The following is a 25,531-nucleotide window of genomic DNA, read 5'->3' on the forward strand; positions in this document are numbered from 1 at the left end:
GGGATTGTGGAAGAATTGTAGCATGACATTGGGAGAACAAAAAAGGCAAATACTGCAGAAAGGAGATAAGCTGCAACTGTGGAAAAGGTGTGAAAGAAAATATTTTTAAAAATTAGATGCTCTTTTTCCTCTAGGGGAAAGCAGCTTAGGGAAATGTGTTCCCTATTTCCCTTGCTATTTCTGTATAACTTTGACTGAGGCTCTTCGTAAATGAGTGGCCGCTGATGAGCATCAGATCACGATGAAACGAGCAAACTCAGCTCTAAAACTTTGCTCGTACTGAAGTACACAACCTGAAAGCCTTCGTTCAAAAAAAAAAAAAAAAAAAAAAAAAAATTCAGATAACCTGAAAGCTTGAACCTTCTCCCGTTTCATCTTTCAAACAGTTATCATCCTTCTTTCTCTTTCTATTCTCCACAATAACCCATTCTCTGTGTTTTCTTGAGTAAAGAAGACAAACTCAAATATTCTTCTCAAATCCTTAAACTTTTTTATTCTTAGTTGTCTCACTCAGGGAGGAAGAATAATAGTGTAAGGGTGGCTTGTCCTCCCTGTGGAGAGAAATTGAATTAGTATGTTTTGTTCTGCCCTACAGAAAGACCTCTGATTCAGCTCACAAGGGGTCTCTGGATAATTTAAAAGATCCAACCAGGTGTGTTAGACAGTAGCTGAGACATGTTTCTGGGGAGCCAGTATGTTTTCAAATGAGTCTGTGAATCTTTTCTTTCGAACTGACTCAGCTACATAATTCTTGCATAAGCTGCACCCGAATGATTCATGAGAATGCTCAAGTAAGCAGTAATTGAAATAGACCTTTGACTGTGAATGAATAAACATTGATTATGAACGAGAATGCACAGCACAATCATTTCAAGAAACTAGGGAAAGCTTGCTGGCTCAGAACAGATGAACAGACTCACATTTTGTTTGATGTATTTACAAGGATCTTAGCTTAAAACATCCTTAAAAGATCATTGAAGGATCAAAAGATGTTGGTTATTCATTAGTTTTTCATAAAATATGTGTTGTATTAAAGTGATAGTTCACCCAAAAATGAAAATTTTGTCATCATTTACTCACTCTCATGTCGTTCCAAACCTGCATGAATTTATTAACTCCACAGGAACACAAATGTTTTGAAAGGTAATGAGGTCCAAAAACATCTGACCCCATTAACTTTCATGAAGAAAGAAAGTCATACAAGTTTGGAACAGAATGAGGGTGAGTAAATAATGACAACATTTTAATTTTTGGGTGAAGTATCCCTTTTAAAGCAGCCTAATCGTGCCATTGACAAGGGGTTTGTCTTTGACACAGGGCTGGTACCACTGATTAGGGAGCCAAAAATTCTGGGACTTCAAGCACAAGTTGGAAAGATGCAGAATTTAAGCACAAGTTTCTAATACTTCGTTGTGTGGTTTCTGTCAGGGATAGTAATACATCAATAATACTGTAAATCTCTGTTCCTACTGTAACTAAAATGTAATCAGTTCTTACATAAACATCCTGCTAAACCCCAGGAATCGGTTAGCATTTATATATTGTACTTTGGCGTGTTTATCTACATAAAACCAACTAGAGTCAGATTGACTGTTCAATTAGCAACAGGCAAATAATTACAGAACAGCAAAAGTCCACTGCAAACATCCATTAAAGTATACTATTTTCGCTGCGATGACTCATCTACAGGAGCATAAGCATTTCATCTTTCTTTTATCTTTTTAATTTTCCAGCAAACTCTTTATTGACAAGAATCCGTTAGCATTCATATAGCTAGGGCTTAGCATTGCAGGATGCCTCATATAGTGAATACTTTCTTCTGTGGAACAAAGAAAAGAAGTTATATTATTTTTTTGTACACTGTTGTTTGAACCCCATCGTTATATTAAGATTAAAACTAATCAAGTGTTGATCCATTGATTCAGGACATTTCGGTTTTAGACCATCACGTATAGACTAAGTTCACACAAAGAAGATTGATTGATAGATTGGAGTGATCGATCGACATGCAGTGTTGATTTTATTTTTTGTTCTTATTTTAGTCATAGTTTTTTGTCTTTCAATTCTTTAGATTTAGACAATATTCCCTCACATATTACATTGCATTATCTGCACAAACTTATCATGCTTAAGCACTTACAATACACAGCAATAAACCGTAATCAATTCATAGCTAATACTGTAGCACAGAAATATGCATGCTAGTGGCCTGAACCTTAGTTAAAATGGCAGAAACCTTCCCCTGCTTTGTGCTCTGTCCTTCAGAAAGCTTTTCAGAGACCCCATCATGTCCCTGCATAGGAAGTGGCTTTTATCTGCCAGAAATTGCAGTGGCACTCTGCAGAATCAGAGGAGCATGAATGTACACATGGAGTGGTGTGTGTAAGCTTATGAGGAACAGCAGGTAAGCAGCTGTAGAGCCTCTGCATTGCAACACTGGGCTCAAGCTCATGTTTAATTCAGGATCTCCTATAAGGGTACACGGGAGGGCCTAAGTGCACATACTGTATGTATATCATCACTTGCATGTTGTTGCTTGCACTTTGTTTATTTTTGGGTCACTGACTAGAACAAGTCCAAACATGATAGCGGGGCAGGAGTGTGTCGGCAACATGCGATGATTGCAGGTGCCCAACCAAAAATGCTGTTATTTTCCCTATGGGACAGGCGATAATGTTTTTTGTATAATGCAGAAATGTAGGTATGAGTCACAGTAGCGCCTCTGGTTGAGTGCCTTATGGCTTCGGTGATTTCCAATCGGCCCTTTTGACGGTGAATGAAGATCGGAAAAAAGGATGATGGGTAGGAGAAAAGGTGAGTAGGAGAGAGAGCTGATGGCTTATCAGCTCACCTGTGTCTTATCAGCACCTATTTTACAGCTTCCCCGCATTTCATGCAGAACTCGTTGTGAGGCGAATCACATCTTTCTACTTTCCGGACGTGATTGGCATTCATGTTGCCTGGATTGGGTGTGGGAATGTGTAATCCTGAAACGTGAATGCCTCTGGGTAGAACAGATTAACCTATAACTGAGAGACAAAACTATCAGGCTATGCTTCATTCCTAATTTCTTGAAGAATTAGCATGCAAATATCTTATCCTTTGAAACAGAATGAGCCTGGAGTAAATGAGCATGTGTCACCACGGGACTTGCATTGTGATTACTGATACAGGTTTTCTCAACTGATTTTACATATTATGTCAAACTAAGGTCAGTGGGACCCAAAATGCAGATTATATATATATATATATATATATATATATATATATATATTTTTTTTTTTTTAACATTCTCTGCTGATTCATTGATTCAGGACATTTTAGACAAACACATAATAACACAGACAAACACAAATAGTCTCCACAAGCTGCACAATGAAGATCCATGCAATTTATTATTATTATTCTTTTTATATTTCTTTTTTTTTCTTCTTGTTTGTTAAATAGTTTAAGTGCTTCAGTTTATCAGTGTTTATTTACTCCAGCATTCAATTTACCAGTGTTCAGCTTCAGCTCAAGCGGGTCAATGATTGGATTATTTAAAGGTGACCTATTATGCTCCTTTTTACAAGATGTAATATTAGTCTCAGGTGTCCCCAGAATGTGTCTGTGAAGTTTCAGCTCAAAATACCCCATGGATTTTTATTATACCACGTTTTAACTGCTTATTTTTGGGTGGGAGAAAAACTGCAGTGATTTGGTGTGTCTGCCTTTAAATGCAAATGAGCTCCTGCCCTTCCACACACAAGCTCGCCAATTCCAATACACTGAGGCATAAACAATACAGGAGAAGCTCACACAGCAAATATAACTCTCAAAATGGATCATTACAAACTGTTTGTGATGCAGCATATCAGATCACATAGGTATGACATGTAATAATAATAATTCCTTACATTTTATATAGCGCTTTTCTGGGTACTCATACGGAAGGGGGAATCTCCTCAACCACCACCAATGTGCAGCATCCACCTGTATGATGCGACGGCAGCCATATTGGGCCAGAACGCCCACCACACACCAACTTATTGGTGGAGAGGAGACAGAGTTATGAAGCAAATCAGTATATGGGGATGATTAGGAGGCCATGATGGACAAAGGCCAATGGGCAAATTTGGCCAGGATGTCAGGGTTATACCCCTACTCTTTTCGAAGGACATCCTGGGATTTTTAATGACCACAGAGAGTCAGGACCTCGGTTTAATGTCTCATCTGAAGGACGGTGCTTTTTGACAGTATAGTGTCCCCATCACTATACTGGGGTGTTAGGACCCACACAGACCACAGGGTGAGCAACCCCTGCTGGCCTCACTAACACCTCTTCCAGCAGCAACCTAGTTTTCCCAGGAGGTCTCCCATCCAGGTACTAACCAAGTTCAGCCCTGCTTAGCTTCATTGGGCAACCAGTCTTGGGCTACAGGGTGATATGGCTGCTGGCTGTATTTTGTGGATGTCTGTTAACATACGATTCTGAATGAGTTTGATAGTGTGCTGCGCAGCTAATGTGGCTAAAGCTACACACTGTTGGAGAGAATCAATAAGAATGAAAATGTGTTTATGAATTATACAGGCTGCAAGCGTTTTTGGGTTAAAATTGAAAATACTGTAACGACATGGCTCTGGTCTGAGTGAATGCAGTAAAAAAAAATGGTAACTTGAGCCACATTTAACAGTACATTAGCAGCATGTTAACATATATGAAATTGGATCATGTTCATTTGGTATCGACCCATCTTTGAGAATCAACTTCTGTGCAAATCCTGTTTTACTGACCCTCGTGTACAAAGCAGTCTGGTGTAAAATGACTTGCACATACTGGTATATAAATTTATTTGGACACATTCCCTTCATAAATAAAATTACACCACTGCATCCTTAGTGGCTCATATTCCAGGAGATTATGGAGACTCGTATGTTTACTATTATAGCCCTTATCAGAACAGTCATAATGTTTACATAGCTGAGACATATCACAAGCTCAGGGACGGTCATTCTTGAGTGCTGCTGTCCTGCAGAGTTTTGCTCAGACCCAACTCACCTGCCTTCACATAGCTTTAGTGATTCTTAAGACATTCAAGTATGTTTGATCAGAGTTGTAGCTAAACTGTGCAGGACTGCTGCACTCCAGAACCAGTGTTACTGGTACACCGTTGTCTCTTGCAACAACAAAATGGCGGCGCTGTGAGTGGAAACATACAGATTAAGGGGCGGTAAAATTATAATAAGATCCCCTTCCTATGTCACAAGGGGAGAGAAATCGGAGCGGCTTGTTTTTTCACATGCTTGCAGAGAAAGTCTTACCAAGACAAAGTTACTGTGTTGTCCTTTTTCAGGTTTTCTGGGTTGGTAGATGCACTGGGGACTCGATTATAGCACTTAAACATGGAAAAAGTCAGATTTTCATGATATGTCCCCTTTAAAAAAAATTTTCCACACATACTTCTGTATCTCTGTGAGTCTCTTCTAATGTTCAGAGTGCAGTTACTTTGTCAAGGATTGCAGTCAAACACTTTCCATCTCCAAGAGGAGAAGAGCTCCTCAAATGGATTCGGAAATGGAGAGAATGGTGGAAAGTGATTATAAACCACTCACGCACTAGGAATGCATGGTGGAATTGGACATTGTCCTAAACCACAAGAAATCCTTTACTTCGGATTGTTCCTGTGGAAAGAGTATGAGGACCATGAAAGAAATTAGTCTATATTGTACAGTTCCATGACAGCCAGATGGTGATGCTGGATCCTCGTTGACCATGTTTAGTTGCTCTTATTTAGAAACTAGAATTGATTATATAGTCAATTAGAGTGACTCTCATCTATTTGAGACCCTCCGCTTCTTCCTACTGCTCATTTCTTCTTGTAAACCATCTCCTCTTGCTCTTTCATCAACTTTTTAAATGCCTTCTCCTCCTCTTCCTATATTTTCTTTCTCTCCTATCATCTCTTTCTACCCTTCCACACTCCTTTTCATATCTTCCTCCTATTTCTTCTCCTCTCTCTCTCTTCCACTCTGACTCTTCTCAGTCCTACACCTCTTCTCCTCACTCTTCCTCCAGGGTCCTCATTATTTCTTTGCTCTGAGTTTTCTCAAATTTTATACATGGCAAAGTCATGACAGTTCAGTGAACTTTTTTTTTTTTTTCCTTTTTTTTTTTTTTGTTAAATTCCTCTTTCTTTTCTCTGAGTTCTAAATCTGCAGAAAATGTAATGACATTTGACAACATGCAATGTGTATTTGGCTTCATTTTTTTTTTTTTTTTTTTCTTTTTCTTGTTAAAAGAATAGTCCTGAAAAAAAATGTGGTCATCATTTATGCACCCACATGTCAAAAACCAAATCTAAGCTACCATTCAAAAGTTTGGGTTAGTAGGATTGTTTTTAATAAATTACCATGATTACTAATATTAAATAATAAAGTCTTTTATGCTCACATACACTGAATTGGTATGATTAAAATACAGTGAAAATGTATTTATATGTTTAAAAATATTTTAAAATGTAATATATTCCTGTGATGGCAGCTATTACAGCAATACATTTTCAACAGCCATTACTCCAGACTTCAGTGTCATGTGACCAGGGTTGGGAATTGAAAATCAATTACAATTCTGGAATCAGATACTTAAGGTTAGGAATCAGATACTTGTTATAAAATAAAAATTTCGATTCCACTTATCGATTCCTGTGCGCACATTTTAATGTGGTTTTAAACCATTCAAGTGCAAGCATGCACGCTTTTTTCTGTCCTGCACATCCAGAGTGCGCGCACAAAGGGCCGCCTCTCACATAGTGCACAAATGCTGAATTGAGTTCTCTTTCACGTTATCTTGCACTTGAAATAAATACACACAAAATAATGTCAAAATATCCTCGTAAACAGTCAATTATGTCTTAAGTGAATGTAAACAGTTGAGAAAGAAATCGTATGTGTAACAGTATATTGGATCTGTGCATTAGGTCTCAAAGTGACAGCAGGCTAATAAACCTGCTGCTGTCTGTGTCATTACTGTTAATCAAAGAGCAAAAGAAAAACAAAATCACTCTCTGATCTTGACTGAATAACTTTTGTAACTTTAATAAGGATTAATCTATGTTTTCTAATCTGTTTATTCAAAGAAAAATAGGCAGTATTATTTTACATTTGATTTCAATTTCTGAACTTTGTTCAGTTGTATTTTTATTTGCTTATTTGTTATTATATTACTGACTGTATACTTGTCTTTAATAATGTTTGAAATTTATATTAGTTAATATAGTTTATTAGTTAGCTGCTGATTTTTGTTCATGGTATTCAGCTGCAACAGAATGTTTTGCAAAAACAATAAATATATGTTTGATATCTAAATGTTTTACCTTTTTTTTTTTTACCATATTGGAATTGAAACTGGAAATAGATAAGAATCAAAATCAAAGCAAAATCGAAAATTGGAATCAAAATCACTAAATTTAAAACGATACCCAACCCTACACGTGATCTATCAGAAACCATTCTGATTTGGTACTCAAGAAACAATTTTTATTATTATCAGTATTGAAAACAGTTGTGCTGCTTAATATTTTTGTGGAAACAGTGATACATATATATATATATATATATATATATATTTTTTTTTTTTTTTTCAGGATTCTTTGAAAATTCAAAAGAACAGCATTTATTTGAAATAAATCACTTTTGATCAATTTATTGCATCCTTGCTAAATAAAACTGTTAATTTCTTTTAAAAATTAATAAAGGTTTTTTGTCCATACTAATGTTTTTAAACCCTGCTGATTTTGATTGAATGGACAAAAAAATCTTCCAAATATCATCTTTTGGGTTCCACAGAAGAAAGAAAGTCATATGGGTTTGGAACAACTTTTGGATGAGTAAATGATGACAGAATTTTCATTTTCAACTGAGCTGTTTCTTTAACAGTTTTGAATTGGAGAAATTCGCTTACTTTGGCTTGGAGAAATGTGTAAAATCAGTTGAGGAAAAACAGTAAACGTGTATCTGTCACACAGAATCCAGAGTATCGTTGCTCTTAACACCCTTTGTTAAAACAATGTAACTGTTGTGTATCACATTTCGTTCTGTGGTTTCCAGAGGACAAACTGAAGTACGGAAGCAGAAGAAGTTAACCAAAGTAATTGAAACTGTGCAAAAAAAGGTGATAAACAGAAAATGTGAAACTTGAAGCTGTAATTTGTCCAAATGATCTATCTGAGACTACAGTAAAAGCACTTAGCATTTGCAGGACGTGGGAGGGAATATGCATTTGTGTGTGTCTGTTAGGAAAGAGTCGATTTTATTGCACAAATAAAAAAAAAACAAAAGCAGTCCAAATCCAGTGGTGTTGACAGTGACTGTACATTAATGTGCTTATGCAGGCAGATTGTCTGGTTGCTGTGGGTGCATTTCATTCCAGGAAACAGCCCAGAAGCTTCCTTTCTGGCTCCATTTCCTCCACAGAAAAAAAGACCTCAGCTTCTTTAATAATTCATTAATGCTTATCCGGTAAAAAATGCCTCATCAAACTTACACAAACATGAGCAATGTAAAGACACACTGGATTGGATATTCTTAGAGATAAATTAATAATTAGCCTTGTCTATATCAAACAAGGATTGTATGACAAAAGAAAAATAGGCTCTGGATGAAATAGTTTCAGATCTGTGGATAATTGCAGCATAGCAGATGAATGCATATCGCGTATAGGCTGGCTGTGTGTAAATATGGACTAGCGATATGCTAACATGGTGTCTGTGCTCGAAAAAGATCATTGCGGGTTCTTCAGGATGATTCATGAGTTTGTTTCTTGTATTTTGTTGCTGTTGCAGTGATTTATTGCCTGTTTAAAACCCCATATCTTGCGATGCCATATCGAGACACAGCTTCGTCCTCTGCTTGACAGATTATGTCTGTGACGACCGCGCTCTCAGACACACATGATGGCGCGTTGGTCCTTCGGAACCTCAGAAATGAAATGCTTATCGTGCTACTGCAGGCGAATCATCACAGCGAAAATACTGAGCTTTAATGAGTGTTTGCGGTGGACTTTTGTTCATTGTTAACGCTAATCTCTTGCCTTTACAAATACTTATTTGTAATTATTAGCCTGGTGCTAATTGAATAGTTGGGCTGGCTCTAGTTGGTTTTGTGTAGATTGTACTGATAAATGCTGAACAAATGACTTAAACCAATCTATGATGTTTTCTGATCTCCTAGCCTTGCAGGCTGGTGGTTTGATTTACTGTTTTTAGAGGGGTTTTGCTCTGTTTTAGCTGGCTGACCAGATAAAAATTGGAGAAAAACCTGGAAATATCAAAATGTGCTGTTTCCTGGTTTGCAATAATAATTAAATAAAGATTATTAAAAGTTTTAGAAAATTGTAGTTTAGTTAGAAGTTTAGTTTAGTTTAGCTCTAAAGTATTTCATGAGCTAGAAATTACTTTTTTATAAGTTCATAGGCTATTAGCATACTTAAACTCTTTTTTCCCCACACTTTTTACTGTTTCCATAAGATCAGAGATTGTAAGTGAAACCAAAAATTACAGTAGCCGTGGTGTTTTCCAAGGTCTTAGAAAATGCTACTGCTATTTTTCATTTTCACTTATGATGCATTCGTTGTACTTTATTTGGGTCCATGACACGTTGAGGCTTGCACAGTGTTATGACAAGAGTGTTCCCAGCATTTTTCATCATCTGCTGTTTGCGTGTTTGTAGATCATTAGTGACACTTCGGTCATCACCAGAATGATCTTAATGACTAAGCTCAGCGATGATCCGACAAACATCCAGAGCGCATCAGGAGAATTAATAGAACGCTGTTCATATTTTCTTATTAACACTCACCAGTGACAGTATATTGCGTATCTCATTATAATCTTGCCTGTCAAGCTTTAGTTAGACGGCAACTCGATTGCAGAGTATGTGAGTGAAATGAAGCGGAAGTGATTTCCACTTTAATCACAACGCTGCACTCACTATACAGCGTATAAGTTTGGGGATTTAAAAAAAAACAAAAAAAAACTAATAAAATAAAATAACATTTAGATAGTTTTTAAAACTATTTTAAATAAACGTTGTTCCTTTTGACCATTCTATTTAATCATGTTTCTATTTAATCAAATATTAAAGGGGTCCTTGATTATGATATAACTTTTTTAACTTTAGTTAGTTTGTAATGTTACTGTTTGAGCATAAACAACATCAGCAAAGTTACGATGGTCAAAGTTCAATGCAAAGGGAGATGTTTTCTTTTACAGAAATCGCTTTTTTTAAGGACTACAACAAACGGCTGGTACAAACGGCTACAATGAGCTTCTTCCCTGCTACCGGGAACACGCAACAAAGGGGATGAGCCCATGTTGGGCTGCTTTAGAGAAGAGGAAGAGTTGTTGTAGTAGAGTTTTGTTTCCATGACGTCATTTTACGCCGGACTATTTCAAAAACAAGGGGAAATTCAACGCTGGATTTTAAAAGCTTGACATGACAGCACATGCTAGTCGATGGGTTGAGTCAACTCCACAGCAACTACAGTACATACATTTAACCACTAACCATTCAGAAATGTCCAGATGCATTCTAAAATTTGTAAGTCTCTCCATCAGTGTCCGACTCTGCTGTGAACGATGTAAGGCTGATCACTGCTACTGACAATTATCATTTTGGCTGCGTGAGATTCTCCTGTTTTGTTGTTGTTGAGCCACTGAAGCGCGAGCTGTTAAAGCCTTGCCCACTTCTGGAAAGGGGGCCAGGAGCAGCAGCTCATTTGCATTTAAACGGACACACACAAAAAGCTATAATAAATGATCTGTGGGGTATTTTGAGCTAAAACTTCACAGACACATTCTGGCGACACCAGAGACTTACATCTTGTAAAATTACATCTTGTAAAAGGGGCATTATACAGTAGGTCCCCTTTAAACAGCACAACTGTTTTCAACAGTGATAGTAATAGAAATGTTTCTGAGCACCAAGTTGTAAATTGTAATACTATTTCATAATATCTCTGTTTTTACTGGGTTTTTGATCAAATAAATGCAGCCTTGGTGAGTAAGAAAGAAAATTCTTTAAAAACGTATCATATATGCTTGTATTTGGATCGTAGACCTTCTGATAATGTTTTATAAAATTCTATCTTTGTTCTATTTGGAGTGCTAATAGTCATTTAACACTGTGTTTAACATGTGGGGAATTATTGCTGATGTGCATTGCGCTTCGAGCTGATGTGTTGTACTTGTGATGGGAGGGATCTGCTTCCACTCTTCAGTGCTCACATATCCCACTCCACTGGGGGAAAAAGTGTTTGAAGAGAATGTAATGAAAGTAAGAAAGATGTGGCTAGATTAAGAGAATTATGCATAGTTTTTATGTTGTCATATTCCTTCATAAGTGAAGATGTGCTTAATTAGAAAGGCTGTACTTTATTCTACAAAGAAAAATGCCATGTACCTTCCCAAACTTCTGTTTTAGGAAAGTGCTGATTGGACTTGGATGAAAGCATCTGGCATACATTAATTTCTGTTCTCTTTTTTTACTTGATGACAATGTTTCTGTTCATTTGTCTGGAGATTTCTCTCACTTTGAGTGCCATCACAGACTCTCAACCAGTGCCAGAGAGGAGAGAATAAAAGACCTGGCAGGAGTAAAAGAGAACCTGGAGAATCATTTTAATTGCAAAAAATACAAACGGTTTTCTTTGCCGGTCTAGTGCTTGCTGCATTAGCATGTAAAGTGAAAAGCCGATGAGTCCCGTCTGAATTGGAGTCTCCTCCCCCAACCTGTCTCAATCATACCCACTTTAATTGCGTCAATGCTATTATTATCAGTGTTATTATTTTTCTGACAGTGATCGTGGTCTCCGCTTTCCTGCTCTCGAGAGGATGCCAAAATGGGTTGTACTGCAGGTTCTGAATCACTTACAGGTTTAGCGTGATAATATCACATTAAATTAGATGTTTGACACCAAAGTCGCAAGCACAGCGACACAGAACTGATTAAGATGGATTCGAATGGCATTATTTTACTCTGAAATGAAGCATGCTTTTAATAACACACTTAAGCAGACGGTAACACATTAGAGTGCTATGACTTTATGTAACTGACACTTTTATGCGAAAAAACAAAACAAAACAGAGTACTCAGTTATATAAATCAGTATTTTGTTTTAAAAAAGCATTTCTCCTAGAGAGAACTAGAGATGTTTTTATACAAGAAGTATTATGTACCGAAGGAAAACGAATAAAAACATTTTATTTTTTTCCATTCAAATCCATCTTTTTGTTAGTTTGTTAGATAATTTGTTTTCAAATAAAAGGTTTTGATAGATTTTTAGTAAAGCTTCAATAAAAAGTTTTTTTTTTTTTTTTTTATAAAAATCTCTTAGTCAATTAAGACTAAGAGGTTTGAAAGTGCATAATTATGTTGCTTTTCCCCTGCCAAACCATGAAATATGTGCAAATATGACCAATGAGTTTGTTCTTCTTGCTAACAGCTACATGCACAATGTTGCCTCACCATACATTACTAATGATGTTTGCTGGTATGAATTATGGAACATCACTGATTCCACTGGAGCTACTTAGTCTTCTTTTGTTACAGTTAAATCTTCATGCTTTTTTTCATGAAACAAAGACAAGGTTTCAAATTCTTACACTTCAAATTCTTGCACTCATTTTGTTCCAAACCTATATAACTTTGACAATAATATGCTAGTCACTCTTTTGAATGTGAAATGAATGTAAAAACTCTGTGAAAGCATCTGAAGTGTTCTATGCAATACTATATTCCAGTCCACTTTTTTCTTTTTCTTTTTTTGTGACAGACCAAATTTTAAATCTCCAATTGGCTTTGTATCAATTGTGTTAAACTGACAATCATTCAGACCAGTTTGTGAACTAGATTAAATGATTAATTGAAAAGATCTGACACAAAAGAATATTTTGTTCATGAATATGACATCTCTTATTTCTCACATGAGTTCTCTTAAAGGGTTAGTTCACCCAAAAATGAAAATTCTGTCATGAATTACTCACCCTCATGACGTTCCACACCCATAAGACCTTCGTTCATCTTCGGAACAATAAAACTGATAAAATCCGATGGCTCAGTGAGGCCTCCATAGACAGCAAGATAATTAACATTTTCAAATAACCAGAAAGGTACTAAAGATATATTTAAAACAGTTCATGTGACTACAGTGGTTTAACCATAATGTTATGAAGCGACGAGAATACTTTTTGTGAAAAAAAACAAAATAATGACTTTATTTAACAATATCTAGTGATGGGCGATTTCAAAACACTGCTTTATGAAGCTTCGAAGCTTTACGAATCTTTTGTTTTGAATCAGTGGTTTGGAGCGTGTATCAAACTGCCAAAGTCACGTGAACCATTGAAATTTCGTAACGTTTCAAAACACCTACGACGTAACGAAGCCTCGTTTACTGAAATCACGTGATTTTGGCAGTTTGAGACACACTCCAAACCACTGATTCGAAACAAAAGATTCATAAAGCTTCGAAGCTTAATTTGTGTTCCAAAGATGAATGTCTTACGGTGTGGAAAGAAATGAGGGTGAGTAATTAATGACAGAATTTTCATTTTTGGGTGAACTAACCCTTTAACTCTTTTCCCGTCATTGACAAAATTTTCCACCAAAACCATATTTTTACTGTTATACGGTAGGGAGTGCTATTATGTATCTTCTGAAATAGTACACAATCTCTAAATCAAAAAAAATAAATAAAAGAGAAGCAGAAACAAGCTGTATAAGCATTAATTACGTATATAAGCTAATGCGGTCATCAAACGGTCATATAAAAATGTAAAACTTGGGGGGTCAAAAAAATCTTTGGTTTCAGAACACTTGGACCATTTTTATGATACTATTTATTGTGTTATTTTGTAGTAGTTTCTTTTATAATTTACATTTTGTGTTCCACACAAGAAAGTAAGCCAAACTTTTTGGAGTGAATGATGACAGACTTTTCATTTTTTGGTGAACTTCATTTCCTTTTATGTTCAAAAACCTACTGTGAAACATGTACCTTTCTAAACAGCCTCTACAGGCTCAGTTGTTAGTTTTTTATGGAATTTAATTAAACAAGCTTTTCTTTGAATAAAAAAGCTTGTTGAATTGCAGTAATCAAAAAAATATGCAATGCATTACCATGTATACCACCGTATTTTTAGGGCTTGCATTTTTATGGGCTGAAATTCAACACAGTCATATATTTATGCTGTGAATATTTAAATTCAAATTCTGTCAAATTTGAACCACTGAATTTGTGGAAGCGATTGAAATGTTGAAATGTTTTGAATTGAAATATTCACAGCATAAATATATGACCATGTTGAATTTTAGCCCATAAAATGCAAGCATGGTTAATGCAATGCATTTTTTTTTTTTTCTCGATTAGTGCAATTCAGCAAGCTTTTATATTTAAAAAATATTTGACATTAATTAACTGTCTTCTTCTTGTTCTTCTTTGTACAAAGCCATCCTGATTGAGAACTGTGTATTGCTTTAAGTGACATGTCTTTTACTACTTGAGCTTTGTGCAATGTTCACATCTACACAAAGAGAGGAGAAAAGCAAAAAGTAGATTAGGTATTTTTAAGTGGTGGGAAAGTCGGTGGTGTTTTGTATTCAGTGGCCTATATTTCACATGAGCTAATATGTGTCAGCTACATCCGCTGGGAAAATATGACACTGTTTACTAAAGCACACAAGATGGTTTATTAGGAACTAGCAGACAACTCAATTAAAGTTCCCCTCTCACCATGTGAATTGAAGCCTCTGGTTTAAAGGGTTTATTCTGAAATTATTCCGGCAAACATTGAGTAGGGAATTCACCAAGAATGAATTGCGCCCGTTGATAGTATAGTTTATTTGCTTACGCTCTTGTTTTAGCTCCCGAGTCACTAAAAGAATTATGCAAATCAACAAGGGGACCTCAGTCAACATTCAAGGGAGCAGCAAGATGGCTAAAAATATATATTGTTTTAAAATAAGGGTCATTAAAGGGATAGTTCACCCAAAAATGAAAATTCTGTCATCATTTACTCAAGTTGTTCCAAACCTGTATGAATTTCTTTGTTCTGTTGAACACAAAGAAAGATATTTTGAAGAAAGTTTGTAACCAGGCCGCTTTGGGGCACCATTGACTTCCATAGTAGGAAAAATAAATACTATGGAAGTCAATGGTGCCCCAAAACTGTTCAGTTTCCCACATTCTTCAAAATATCTTCCTTTGTGTTCAACAGAACAAAGAAATTCATACAGGTTTGGAACAACTTGAGGGGGAGTAAATGATGACAGAATTTTCATTTTTGGGTGAACTATCCCTTTAAGTGCTGTTTTATTAATAAAATATTTGTATTAAATTAGTAATAAAGTAATAAAATAGCTCTTTTTGAAATTAAAATAAATATTTTCAATATTTTTATTTATGTATTTTTTTTTTTTTTTTGTAAACTCCATTTTCTCATAGCTATACTTGGACAAAAAATGTTGAGAACTATAGAATTAGACAGGTTTTTGCAGAATGTGCACTATAATAACTGTTTAGTGGATTCGCCCCTGTGCGTTTAAAATGGATGTGTTCTGGGACTCAGCAGAAAAGAAACCTTTTCTGTTTTCAATTGTTGGCTTTTTATGGATACATTTGCCGATTTGAGAAACGGTTCCAGATACTAATGCGTCTGTAAACAATAGTCATCTCCATTATCACTTAGGCAGTCTTTTACCTGTAAATGTACAGTAATTTACATTACGCCTGAGACTTGCACAAATGTCATTGGGGATGACTGTGATGTATTAAAAACTTGTTCTGCCAAAGCTCCCATTTTGATTGGCAATGTTCTGTATTTGAGACCACAGGAGGTTCAGGTGCTCACTGAACCACGAGTGGGAAAAGAATGCAAGCGGAAGTGGATCGACATTAACGCTTAGTTGATGGCTCCTGTGTTTTTTCAGACTAAACCAATGATGCTCAATCACACGTTATCTTCATCAGCAGTCTGGCATGCATGGAGCATTTGAGCGCTGCTTTGATGTCGACTGCTCCCGAGGTTTAACTGGAAATTTGCATCCTGATTTGCGTCTCCGGAACTGATCGATGACGGCTGGTAGCGCTTAATGCTAATGCTATCTGTCGCCTCGTGGTGCCTTGTGTTTACTTACTGCTGCTTCAACATCAGCAGTGTTCTCTAGTGAGCTGATCTGAGGCTTCTAGACAGCATGCAAGACTTTTATGGGAATAAATATCATAAATCATTCTGCTTTATAGCTCCAAAGACCTGAGGTGAAGAGCGTGCAGGAGCGCTACTACTGTGTCCATCTCAGATTTCTCAGGCAAAGCTTGATAGAGTATTGACTTTTTTTGATTAGCAACGAAAGGGATGTGAGCAGGGTGACAAAAGCCAAACAGAGAATCAGGTTTATTTTTGGACCCAGGGTACATAATTCTGTTTTGGAGTCGTGAAGTCTGGCTTCAGAGGGAGACTGAAACATGACTATCTCTGGCAATCAGAGGCAAATTCTAGCTCCAAGTTTTCCCTTTGTAAGGCTTTTAACAAATATATCAGCACATATATCAGTAGATTAATATCTGATGAACCAAATTGTTTGGTATAGGTACATTTTTTATGCTTTTGAGCCTTTGAGTCTTTTAAGTCTCTTATGCTTACAGAGGCTGCATTTGTAATAGTAATATTGTTAAATATTATTACAATTTAAAATAATTGTTTTCTATTTTAATATTATTATTATTTTCTTTTATGGCAAAGCTGAATTTTCAGCATCCACTGTCTTCAGTGAGTGTCACATGATCACATGATGCTTCAGAAATCATTCTAATATGCTGATTTGGTGCTCAAGAAACAATTATTAGGTGCCAAGCACCGAAGATGCATAAGCACCTATTGTAATAGGTGGCGTTCTTATTATTCTTACGTTTCTTATTATTCTTCCGTTTCCGCTATGGAAGTCTATGGCAGCCCATATGACCGCTTGCGGGAAAGTTATGAAATTTGGCACACAGATAGAGGACAGTCTGAACTGTCAACAGAGCAAATTTGGAGTCTCTAACTCAATCCCTCTAGCGTCACCATCTGTCCAAATTTTCACTCATGTTTATGCTAATAACTTTTGAACCATAAGGGCTAGAAACAAAATTCTTTTTTCCTCTGATTCCTTGACTCAAGACGATTGCACCCTATGACATTTCGTTTTCGAACTCCTCTTAGGCCGTTGTTCCGATTTTCACGAAAATTGAACCAGATCATCTTTAGACTATGCCGACAAAAGGTTATCTAATTCAAGTCGATTTCTCAAACCGTTTTCGAAAAACGCGCAAACAAATTTTATGTAGTGCTTGCAAAATAGACATAAGGCTATATCTCCACAATGCTTTATCATATTTAGACCAAACTTGGTCATCACAAGCATGACCTGAGGCAACATGCAGTATTTTGGCGCAGTGCCACCTACTGGTCCGGAGATATGAAAAATAGTTATTTTTGCTTATAACTTCTGAAGGGTTTGTCCAAAAATCATAAATGTTGTCTAATTTTGTGCTAAAATGCTGTATTTTGTGAATGCATTAGCATATCTTTACAAAACTCGGTATCGGTCATCAGCGCGATGACCCATTTAATTAGTTTAATGCATCTTTGTTGAATTAAAGTATTATATATATATATATATATATATATATATATATATATATATAAAGGAACACTTTGAAAACACATCAGATCTCAATGGGGAAAAATATCATGCTGATGATATGGACTGGGTAATGTGTTAGGAACGAAAGGATGCCACATCGTTTGATGGAAATGAAAATTATCAGCCTACAGAGGACTGAATTCAAAGACACCCCGAAAATCAAAGTGAAAAAATTATGCAGCAGGCTAGTCCATTTTGCTGAAATTTCATTGCAGTAACTCAAAATGGTACTCAGTAGTTTGTATGGCCGCTACAAGCTTGTATGCATGCCTGACAACGTCAGGGCATGCTCCTAATGAGACGACGGATGGTGTCCTGGGGTATTTCGTCCCAGATCTGGATCAGTGCATCACTGAGCTCCTGGACAGTCTGAGGTGCAACCTGGCAGCGTCGGGTGGACCGAAACATAATGTCCCAGAGGTGTTCTATTGGATTTAGGTCAGGCGAGTGTGGGGGCCATTAAATGGTATCAATTCCTTCATCCCCCAGGAACTGCCTGCATACTCTCGCCACATGAGGCCGGACACTATCTTGCACCAGGAGGAACCCAGGACCCACTGCACCAGCGTAGGGTCTGACAATGGGTCCAAGGATTTTACCAAGAAACGGGTCCAAGGAACGATGTTACAGGCAGCATAACGTTCTCCACGGCTTCTCCAGACCCTTTCACATCTGTCACATGTGCTCAGGATGAACCTGCTCACATCTGTGAAAAGCACAGGGCGCCAGTGGCGGACCTGCCAATTATGGTGTTCAATGGCAAATACCAATTGAGCTCCACAGTGCCGGGCAGTGAGCACAGGGCCCACTAGAGGACGTCGGGCCCTCAGGCCACCCTCATGAAGTCTGTTTCTGATTGTTTGGTCAGAGAGATTCACACCAGTGGCCTGCTGGAGGTCATTCTGTAGGGCTCTGGCAGTGCTCATCCTGTTCCTCCTTGCATAAAGGAGCAGATATCGGTCCTGCTGATGGGTTAAGGACCTTCTACGGCCCTGTCCAGCTCTCCTAGAGTAACTGCCTATCTCCTGGAATCTCCTCCATGCTCTTGAGACTGTGCTGGGAGACACAGCAAACCTTCTGGCAATGGCACATATTGATGTGCCATCCTGGAGGAGTTGGACTGCCTGTGCAACCTCTGTAGGGTCCAGGTATCGCCTAATGCCACTAGTAGTGACACTGACCCTAGCCAAATGCAAAATTAGTGAAAAACAGTCAGAAAAGATGAGTAGGGAAAAAATGTCAGTGGCCTCCACCTGTAAAACCATTCCTTTTTGGGGGGTCGTCTCATTGTTGCCCATCTAGTGCACCTGTTGTTAATTTCATTAACACTAAAGCAGCTGAAACTGATTAACAACCCCCTCTGCTACTTAACTGACCAGATCAATATCCCAGGAGTTTAACTGACTTGATGCTATTCTCTGATTAAAAAGTGTCTCTTTAATTTCTTTGAGCAGTGTATATATATATGAAAATATATATAGTCAAATTCAGTTGCACTTGGAGAGCAGCAACTGGACAAGCTTTAGCTGCAGTCTATGGGCCTCCAGCACACTGGAGAAAATCATCAATTCATTATATGCTTTTGCAAAAGCCTGGTTTAAGGGCATTACCATTGGTACACATGCAGCATATACCTAGCAGACAGAAATGGATGTATACCTGTAAATAAATACTAGGACTTACTAATTTTTACTAGTTGTCAACGTTTGCTTTTGGGGTGTGCTAGTTGCATGATCATAATTTAAGTTTCTAAAAATGTTGTATCAAAGTATAGAGAGGGTGGGTGAGATTTTATTTCTTTTAACACAGCTAACCTATTTTGGTGAAACTTAACTAAGATGTAGTGGTTTCATGTGGACTGTGTGTGTGTGTGTGTGTGTGTGTGTGTGTGTGTGTGTGTGTAAAAGTGACAGAAAAAAAGGAAAGGACAGAAGAGGAGGTAAAGGCAAGAAATCAAGACAGATGGAACGAAGCCATTAATGACTTGCAACTGTGTACAGGTTGTGTAAATGAAAGAAAGACATGGCAACTGATGTTACATTATGACAAACTTTTTACTCCTGTTAACTGATAGCAGAAAAGCTTACATATGCATACAAGCACAGACACAGTTCATTAGTCTAATTCAGGGTTGGCTCCATACCAGAGTTTCCTGCTTCAGTACAGTAACTGCTGTGATTTTTTGCTATTGATATTGTGATACCGAACAGATGGTACTGTAAATACACTAGTGTATATGTGGGATGCAGGGTCATAGAATTACCAATTTTTTTATCTATTTAATTGCATATAAAACTGAACATAGTACCTGCTTCAGCATATTGTGTTTCCAAATATTTTCTCCAGATATTCCAGGACATAAACATTATCGTAATGAACATTTATTTGTTTGTTTGTTTATATATATATATATATATATAAATGTGTGTGTATGTATGTGTGTGTGTGTGTGTGTGTGTGTGTGTGTGTGTGTGTGAGTGTGTATGTGTGTGTGTGTGTGTGTATGCGCTGAATGAATCACTTTGTTTGAACAAATCACTTCAGTGAATGATTCAGTGACTCACTCATGGCTGCATTTAAAATCGCATACTTATATTTGGCGAAAAACCATATGTGACAAAAGAAGTATGTCTGAATTCGCAGTACACATAAAAGAGTAAGCAAAAAGTACCTGGATGACCTATACTTAAAGGCCAGATTCTGAATTGTGCATAGGAGAGGATTTGTCAATGGCAATGAAGCGATGTAACTGATGCTGGTAGGTCACGTAATAATGACAACATGGTGAATGTAGTACATCCAGATTCCATTCATACATTCATAGAACATACGTTTTTAGTGGTCGTAAAGTAATTACTTATTCAAAATAAGTACCATAGTATGCGATTTCACACGTAGCCATTTAACGTATCTGTATTATGAGTGACTCATTGAATCATTCACAGAATAAATCTGTGGTTTTGCATGATTTAGTTTAATGAATGAGTAAATGACTCACCCATTAAAGGATTAGTTCAATTCAGAATTAAAATTTCCTGATAATTTACTCACCCCCATGTCATCCAAGATGTTTATGTCTTTCTTTCTTCAGTCGAAAAGAAATTAAGGTTTTTGAGGAAAACATTCAAGGATTTTTCTCCATATAGTGGAGTACAATGGGTTGAAGGTCCAAATTGCAGTTTCAATCCAGCTTCAAAGGGCTCCACGTGATCCCAGATGAGGAATAGGGGTCTTGTCTATCGAAACGATTGGTCATTTTCAAAAAACTATAAAAAATGTATGCACGTTTTAACCACAAATGCTCACCTTCCACTAGCTCTGCGATGCGCCACGCATAATGTAATCACGTTGGAAAGGTCACGCGTCGACGGAGGTACCACAGTAGGGCGGAAAACTCATTTTCTCCTTCAACTTCAAAATTGTCTGACATTGTTGTTTTACCTTTTTTTTTTTTGTAAAGGGCGTTTGACTTAGTCTTTGCACGTTTGCTTTGTAGACACTGGATCAGTACTTCCACCTACGTCACGCGTGACCTTTCCATCGTGATTATGTAAAGCATGGGACATCGCAGAGCTAGTGGAAGATGAGCATTTGTGGTTAAAAAGTATATACATTTGTTTTTTGTTTTTTTTTGTTTTTTAAGAAAATTACAGATTGTTTCGTTAGATGAGACCTTTATTCCTTGGCTGGGATCATGTAGAGCCCTTTGAAGCTGCATTGAAACTGCAGCCCTTCAACCCATTGTATCCCACTGAAGTCCACTATATGGAGAAAAATCCTGGAATGTTTTCCTCAAAAACCATAATTTCTTTTCGACTGAAGAAAGAAAGACATAAACATCTTGGATGACATGGGGGTGGGTAAATTATCAGGAAATTTAAATTCTGAAGTGAACTAATCCTTTAAGAGTTATCTTAGTTAATTATCGATGTAACATGCAGAAAGTCAAAACATAATTATGCATGAACATTCTTTATATAAAGTGCACTTTCTTTTATCTGTTGCATAACCGTTTTAAATTTGTAGTGCTGCAATACATTTTGTGTGTGTGTGTGTGTGTGTGTGTGCCATAATATTGGACAACCCTATTCTCATTGCTCATCATGCTTCACAACTTTGCCTCTGTTGCTGTCCTTCAACTTTCTATGCCCTCTCCCTTTTAACACTCTGAGGAACCTACACACCAATTCCATGTGTTCTAATACCCAAATCTTTCCTATATTGCCGTCACTCACTGCCAGCTTCAGAATGACTCAAAAGTTAAGATCTGTTCTCAGCGTCAAAAAGATTCCTCCTAAAGGAAACGCAAGGCATCACTTCCATCTGTTTGTGTAGCTCTTCCATTAAAATACATGCTTTTTATAAAGCGAATAGTCTGCTTCTTTTTTCACTTCTACCTACAGCTTACTTTATTGCTTTATTTCAAATATAACAATGAGATCAAAGAGACGTGCTTTTGTCTAGGAAGTGCATATAAAGAACAAGCCTGCCACCCGCTATCACTGTAAAGTAGCTCAATAGGCCAGATCTGTCAGAAGCTTAAAACAGTTTACCTTTAATGAGAGAGGGGAATTTCATTTCTGATACATGCCTGAGGAACAAGTACCTGATGTAGCGATGTTGACAATATAAAACTGGGGCATAAGCAGCAGCGTGGAGATAACGTTTCCGGTTATTTTCATGTGAAATGGATTGCGGTGGCTGACAGGGAACTATTCCTGCCAATAGTTAGCAGATAGGGTTGAGGCATTATTACTGAGGCTTTACAAATCCTTTAACCTGCACTTAAAGTTCACAATATGCAGTTGCTACTGACATTATGAATATTTTAATAGATAAATGGTTAAATTTTTTTCTGAACGGAACATAGCAACTCATCTCTTCTGCATTATTGTATGATTTCTTCTATAAGATGTTTCTACAAATGGTTAATAGATGCCCATGAACAGAAAATCATTCACCTGAGAAGGTAACCATAGCAACAGTGTGCTGCTTGAGTACTTTTTGTTCAATTGGGATCATTATTAAACAGAACATTGACAAAATATAAATAAATAAATGCTATCATTATTTATGACTTTATTATAGATTTTATTAGTTTGCACAAAAACCTTTACTGTTCTATTTAAAATCTTGAATTTACCTTTGGCTGTTTGGAGTGCAGTGACTGATTGAATTCCATTGTTTAGTTTTATTGATCCCAAATAAACACATTGAACATTTTTCTTTCTTCTTTCTTTTGTCAGTTTGTAGCTTGTGTAAAAACATGGGCATACAGGAGTACTGCAAGATATGTGCCGACTTTCTCTTTAATGCAGCTCATGGAAGATTTATTATTTTATTTTATCCATTTTAAACTCTTATTTTGTCCCTCTTGTGGCACTTTTAAATACAACAACATAGTTTCTGCCCTTTTCCCCTGCAACCTAAAGCACTTTACTTTCCATTGTTCTCGCTCTCTGGATCTGTGCTGAAGTGAAGCACAGCTCACCAAGCATCACACACCATCTTTGGCTTTACCTCATTGAAATGACAAGAGTGCTAACAATGCATTTTGACCTTCTAGTGCTAATGAAGTGAATTCTAATGTAGTTTAACTCTGAATGTTTTCCTCTTCTTTATTCTTTTTTCTTTTTCTTCTGCTTTCATTGTAGGCCATGGGCATTGCCTCCTCTCCTGCTTCTAGGCTGACCATGACAAACTGTTCTGTTTCAGTGTGGTAAGTTACCCTATTATGTCTGTGGGAACTAAGGCTGATTTGCCCTGTGGGGACAAGAGGTGGAATACACAAATATACTTCATGTATTTAATCTCACTTTATTAACCAATCAACCAACACATTACTTTTTATAAAAAGTAACTAAGTAACGAAATGAGTTACTTTTTTTTTGGAAGTAACGTAATATTGTTACTTTTAAAAGTAACTTTCCCCAACACTGGCTATACATAACTTTCCAGCTACATGTCAACTAGCAGTCATTAAAGTATTTGTAGACTGTCTGCTAATATCTGCTAGCACTTTATTTTGGTCCCCAACTTTGCAAGTACATGTCAGCTTTTTCTACTAACCCTAACCCAACAGTCTGCTTATACTCTAATGAGAGTTAGTTGGCATGCAGTTGCAAAGTTACTTATAGTTAGTAGAATGTCAAAAGTGGATTATTGAAATGAACTGTAACCCAACTAAAATACACCCTATTTATTTCCTTAATACACATTTCTGGTCCTATTATTGAGTGATTCATCAGTTTGCATTATTTCAAAGAAAAAATATGTTTTATTGGTAATCATTTGTTGAAATATGTTCCTCTGAAACAATTTTCCTTTTTTGCTGATGCCACTTAGAATATTGGACAATGTTAGCCAAAAGCAATATAAGTTATTTAGGCATTGATTTTGCAAACTCACATTCCATCTGGCTCCATTCTGCTTTGTGATTACAATCTCTTATTTTTTCTTTAATATCCTGTATCACTCTGAAATATGACTTTAAATCTTCTTGAATTCACTTTGCTTACAACTTACAAGTTAAACAAAGTATTGTTTTTTTTTTTTTTTTTTGGCTATCTGAAGATGTATCTTCATGTTTGCCATAAAATCAGAGGGTTATATAATTGGGTTGTGCATTTCTTTGTGGTGAGCAATGCAACACTATTTTATATTACAGTGATCTGAAACACGCTTCTGCTGTCTTATGAAGTCTATGACAAGCTGACAAAAAAGAGCGTACAGGTCTGTTTATATATGTCATTTATTTCTGGTGTTAGCTCAAGACTCAAACTATATTGGACTTCATGACAGAGTAAAGACATCCTTTTTTTGCCTTATGTCAATTTTTAAACAGTTTATTGTTTGCTAGTGTGACATGTTGTCTCTGAGTCTTTGTGAAAAAGACAAGCAGATGTGACTTCATGGACACATACACATTTGCACACACACACACACACACACACACACACACACACACACACACACACTTACACTTCAATAAGATTTCAGATGAAAAATGCACAGACGTTTGCTCAAAGGCAAAACACAAATGAATTTCACTCTCACCACCATCTCGCTCCTTATTTACGTCAGAAAATGAAGATGAATTATGCCACTGGGCCAAAGGTTATTTATTTAAGCGCAATAAAGCAAATGCGCATTCACAGCAACTCCAAATCACATTCTCTGTTCTCATTGGCCTTGGGCTCTCTCGTGTTCCCAAACACAAGGGGTCATAAAATGATACAATGAGACAAGAACGCACATGTTTGTAATGCATTACACCGAGGCGATGATTATCCACAGAATCTATGTTATCATTTCATACTGACACTTAATATTTCCATGCCCCACCTCACAAGAAACATATCCTGCCTGCCACCTGAGCTGTGTTTGGCTTCACTGAGCACGTTACATCATGTTCTGACATGCGGGGCTCGTACGATTGATAGGAAAAACCTGAAGCTGATAGACATTGGAGAAAGTCAACCCTGAGACTAATCCAAGCTATTGTGCATCGGCAGATAAGGGAAAATAGAGGAAATGCCACCAGTGCTCTGTTAGGGAGGATGCTGGGATATCAGCTACGGTACTTGTGAACAAGGCCCCATCTGTAGCTTACGTGAGCAAAACTGCAAGAACTACATTAAATGCACTACTCATTGTGATAAACTGTGAAATGACTGCACCACTGACCAACAAAAACCTGTTCTAAAGTCAATGGCGCAGGTTTTTTTTTTTTTTGGTTATTTAAAGGGCGCATTAGTAATATGCACCTATTGGCGGGTGCACAGCATGCGTACACTCTGCTTTTTACTGAACT

The 25,531-nt window shown here is 36.9% G+C and overlaps 1 protein-coding gene across 6 annotated transcripts in view; it reads left to right on the forward strand.

The window, feature by feature from the left end:
• The window catches only part of lingo2 (leucine rich repeat and Ig domain containing 2), a 270,217-nt gene that overhangs the window by 34,305 nt on the left and 210,381 nt on the right, over window positions 1-25,531 (forward strand). For 4 of the 6 annotated variants that reach the window (XM_051860034.1, XM_051860039.1, XM_051860038.1 and 1 more), the window contains exon 2: window positions 23,373-23,437. The exons of the other annotated variants lie outside the window; for them this stretch is intronic. The gene's annotated coding sequence lies outside the window, so the exon portion shown is untranslated. The remainder of the gene's footprint in view (window positions 1-23,372; window positions 23,438-25,531) is intronic. 6 annotated transcript variants of the gene reach the window in all.

Source organism: Ctenopharyngodon idella, chromosome 14 (genome assembly GCF_019924925.1).
Source record: "Ctenopharyngodon idella isolate HZGC_01 chromosome 14, HZGC01, whole genome shotgun sequence".
Lineage (NCBI taxonomy): Eukaryota > Metazoa > Chordata > Actinopteri > Cypriniformes > Xenocyprididae > Ctenopharyngodon > Ctenopharyngodon idella.